The sequence below is a fragment of the Brassica napus genome, chromosome C9 (assembly GCF_020379485.1).
Source record: "Brassica napus cultivar Da-Ae chromosome C9, Da-Ae, whole genome shotgun sequence".
NCBI lineage: Eukaryota > Viridiplantae > Streptophyta > Magnoliopsida > Brassicales > Brassicaceae > Brassica > Brassica napus.
Window position 1 is genome coordinate 1205238 of NC_063452.1, and position 5402 is coordinate 1210639.

The following is a 5402-nucleotide window of genomic DNA, read 5'->3' on the forward strand; positions in this document are numbered from 1 at the left end:
GTATATTAAAATCTATTTCATGGTACATGGACATCCTTTAATTTTTTTGTCAATTAATTTAGTAAAACTTCATAATACTCCCTAAATTGGTTGACTAACCACTATAAAATCGTTATTCTCTAGAAAAAGGGAGACAACAAAGGTTCCAAACCTCTTTGACCTTCATCATATGTTAGTGAAGGATGCAACTATGCATTAAAATAGAATTTTCATTTTTTTGAATTTTTCTCAAAATCTATGGGTTAACCCCTACGAAATATTTAATTTTTCGGTAAATGCTCTATATACTGAAGCCTATGATTTTTAGTGTAGTTTTAAAATTTCTAACCACATTCTACATTTGTATTAATGTATATTAAACTCTCTTTCATGGTACATGGGCATCATTTAAATGTTTTGTCAATTAATTTAGTAAAACTTCATAATACTCCCCAAATTGGTTGACTAACCACTATAAAATCGCTATTCTCTAGAAAAACGGAGACAACAAAGGTTCCAAACTCTTTGAACTTCATCATATGTTAGTGAAGGATGCAACTATGCATTAAAATAGAATTTTCATTTTTTTGAATTTTTCTCAAAATCTATGGGTTAACCCCTACGAAAATATTGATTTTTTCGGTAAATGCTCTATATACTGAAGCCTATGATCTTTAGTGTTGTTTTAAAATTTCTAAACACATTCTACATTTGTATTAATGTATATTAAACTCTCTTTCATGATACATGGGCATCGTTTAATTTTTTGTCAATTAATTTAGTAAAACTTCATAATACTCCCTAAATTGGTTGACTAACCACTATAAAATCGCTATTCTCTAGAAAAACGGAGACAACAAAGGTTCCAAACCTCTTTGACCTTCATCATATGTTAGTGAAGGATGCAACTATGCATTAAAATAGAATTTTCATTTTTTTAAATTTTTCTCAAAATCTATGGGTTAACCCCTACGAAAATATTTAATTTTTCGGTAAATGCTCTATATACTGAAGCCTATGATTTTTAGTGTAGTTTTAAAATTTCTAAACACATTCTACATTTGTATTAATGTATATTAAACTCTCTTTCATGGTACATGGGCATCGTTTAAATGTTTTGTCAATTAATTTAGTAAAACTTCATAATACTCCCTAAATTGGTTGACTAACCACTATAAAATTGCTATTCTCTAGAAAACGGAGACAACAAAGGTTCCAAACCTTTTTGAACTTCATCATATGTTAGTGAAGGATGCAACTATGCATTAAAATAGAATTTTCATTTTTTTGAATTTTTCTCAAAATCTATGGGTTAACCCCTACGAAAATATTGATTTTTTCGGTAAATGCTCTATATACTGAAGCCTATGATCTTTAGTGTTGTTTTAAAATTTCTAAACACATTTTACATTTGTATTAATGTATATTAAACTCTCTTTCATGGTACATGGGAATCGTTTAAATTTTTGGTCAATTAATTTAGTAAAACTTCATAATACTCTATAAATTGGGTGACTAACCACTATAAAATCGCTATTCTCTAGAAAAAGGAGACAACAAAGGTTCCAAACCTCTTTGACCTTCATATATGTTAGTGAAGGATGCAATTATGCATTAAAATAGAATTTTCATTTTTTTGAATTTTTCTCAAAATCTATGGGTTAACCCCTACGAAAATATTTAATTTTTCGGTAAATGCTGTATATACTGAAGCCTATGATTTTTCATGGTAGTTTTAAAATTTCTAACCACATTCTACATTTGTATTAATGTATATTAAACTCTCTTTCATGGTACATGGGAATCGTTTAAATTTTTGGTCAATTAATTTAGTAAAACTTCATAATACTCCTAAATTGGTTGACTAACCACTATAAAATCGCTATTCTCTAGAAAAACGGAGACAACAAAGGTTCCAAACCTCTTTGACCTTCATCATATGTTAGTGAAGGATGCAACTATGCATTAAAATAGAATTTTCATTTTTTTGAATTTTTCTCAAAATCTATGGGTTAACCCCTACGAAAATATTAATTTTTCGGTAAATGCTCTATATACTGAAGCCTATGATTTTTAGTGTTGTTTTAAAATTTCTAACCACATTTTACATTTGTATTAATGTATATTAAATCTCTTTCATGGTACATGGGCATCGTTTAAATTTTTTGTCAATTAATTTAGTAAAACTTCATATAATCTCCCCAAATCTATGGTAAATGCTCTACATACTGAAGCCTATAATCTTTAGTGTTGTTTTAAAATTTCTAAACAGATTCTACATTTTTATTAATGTATATTAAACTCTCGTTCACGGTACATGGGTATCATTTAATTATTTTGTCAATTAATTTTGTAAAACTTCATAATATTCCCCAAATTGGTTGACTAACCACTATAAAATCGATATTCTCAAGAATAACGGAGACAACAAAGGTTCCAAACCTCTTTGAACTTCATCATATGTTAGTGAATGATGCAACTATGCATTAAAATAGAATTTTCATTTTTTTGAATTTTTCTCAAAATCTATGGATTAACCCCCTACGAAAATATTTAATTTTTCGGTAAATGCTGTATATACTGAAGCCTATGATTTTTAGCGTAGTTTTAAAATTTCTAACCACATTCTACATTTGTATTAATGTATATTAAAATCTCTTTCATGATACATGGGTATCGTTTAAATTTTTTGTCAATTAATTTAGTAAAACTTCATAATACTTCCTAAATTGGGTGACTAACCACTATAAAATCGCTATTCTCTGGAAAAATTAGACAACAATGGTTCCAAGCCTCTTTGACCTTCATCATATGTTAGTGAAGGATGCAATTATGCATTAAAATAGAATTTTTATTTTTTTGAATTTTTGTCAAAATCTATGGGTTAACCCCTACGATAATATTTAATTTTTCGGTAAATGCTGTATATACTGAAGCCTATGATTTTTCAGTGTAGTTTTAAAATTTCTAACCACATTATACATTTGTATTAATGTATATTAAACTTTCTTTCATGGTACATGGGTATCATTTAAATGTTTTGTCAATTAATTTAGTAAAACTTCATAATACTTTCCAAATTGGTTAACTAACCACAATAAAATCGCTATTCTCAAGAATAACGGAGACAACAAAGGTTCCAAAACTCTTTGACATTCATCATATGTTAGTGAAGGATGCAACTATGCCTTAAAATAGAATTTTCATTTTTTTGAATTTTTGTCAAAATCTATGGGTTAACCCCTACGAAAATATTGATTTTTTCGGTAAATGCTTTACATAGTGAAGCCTATGATCTTTAGTGTTGTTTTAAAATTTCTAAACAGATTCTACATTTTTATTAATATATATTAAACTCTCTTTCACGGTACATGGGTATCGTTTAATTATTTTGTCAATTAATTTTGTAAAACTTCATAATATTCCCCAAATTGGTTGACTAACCACTATAAAATCGATATTCTCAAGAATAACGGAGACAACAAAGGTTCCAAACCTCTTTGACCTTCATCATATGTTAGTGAAGGATGCAACTATGCATTAAAATAGAATTTTCGTTTTTTTAAATTTTTCTCAAAATCTATGGGTTAACTCCTACGAAAATATTTAATTTTTCGGTAAATGCTCTATATACTGAAGCCTATGATTTTTTAGTGTAGTTTTAAAATTTCTAACCACATTCAACATTTGTATTAATGTATATTAAACTCTCTTTCATGGTACATGGGCATTGTTTAAATGTTTTGTCAATTAATTTAGTAAAACTTCATAATACTCCCAAATTGGTTGAGTAACCACTATAAAATTGCTATTCTCTAGAAAAACGGAGACAACAAAGGTTCCAAACTTTTTTGAACTTTATCATATGTTAGTGAAGGATGCAACTATGCCATAAAATAGAATTTTCATTTTTTGAATTTTTCTCAAAATCTATGGGTTAACCCCTACGAAAATATTGAATTTTTCGGTAAATGCTCTACATAGTGAAGCCTATGATCTTTAGTGTTGTTTTAAAATTTCTAAACAGATTCTACATTTTTATTAATATATATTAAACTCTCTTTCACGGTACATGGGTATCGTTTAATTATTTTGTCAATTAATTTTGTAAAACTTCATAATATTCCCCAAATTGGTTGACTAACCACTATAAAATCGATATTCTCAAGAATAACGGAGACAACAAAGGTTCCAAACCTCTTTGACCTTCATCATATGTTAGTGAAGGATGCAACTATGCATTAAAATAGAATTTTCATTTTTTTAAATTTTTCTCAAAATCTATGGGTTAACCCCTACGAAAATATTTAATTTTTCGGTAAATGCTGTATATACTGAAGCCTATGATTTTTTAGCGTAGTTTTAAAATTTCTAACCACATTCTACATTTGTATTAATGTATATTAAACTCTCTTTCATGGTACATGGGCATTGTTTAAATGTTTTGCCAATTAATTTAGTAAAACAGCATAATACTCCCAAATTGGTTGAGTAACCACTATAAAATTGCTATTCTCTAGAAAAACGGAGACAACAAAGGTTCCAAACTTTTTTGAACTTTATCATATGTTAGTGAAGGATGCAACTATGCCATAAAATAGAATTTTCATTTTTTTTTAATTTTCTCAAAATCTATGGGTTAACCCCTACGAAAATATTGAATTTTTCGGTAAATGCTCTACATAGTGAAGCCTATGATCTTTAGTGTTGTTTTAAAATTTCTAAAACTATTCTACATTTTTATTGGTATATAAACTCTCTTTCACGGTACATGGGTATCGTTTAATTATTTTGTCAATTAATTTTGTAAAACTTCATAATATTCCCCAAATTGGTTGACTAACCACTATAAAATCGATATTCTCAAGAATAACGGAGACAACAAAGGTTCCAAACCTCTTTGACCTTCATCAATGTTTAGTGAATGATGCAAACTATGCATTAAAATAGAATTTTCATTTTTTAAATTTTTCTCAATCTATGGGTTAACCCCTACGAAAATATTTAATTTTTCGGTAAATGCTCTATATACTGAAGCCTATGATTTTTTAGCGTAGTTTAAATTTCTAAACCACATTCTACATTTGTATTAATGTATATTAAACTCTCTTTCCTGGTACATGGGAATTGTTTAAATGTTTTTTTGCCAATTAATTTAGTAAAACAGCAATAAATACTCCCCCAAATTGGTTGAGTAACCACTATAAAATTGCTATTCTCTAGAAAAACGGAGACAACAAAGGTTCCAACTTTTTTGAACTTTATCATATGTTAGTAAAGGATGCACATATGCCTTAAAATAGAATTTTCATTTTTTTTGAATTTTTTCAAAATCTATGGGTTAACCCTACGAAAATATTGATTTTTTCGGTAAATGCTCTATATACTGAAGCCTACGATCTTTAGGGTTGTTTAAAATTTCT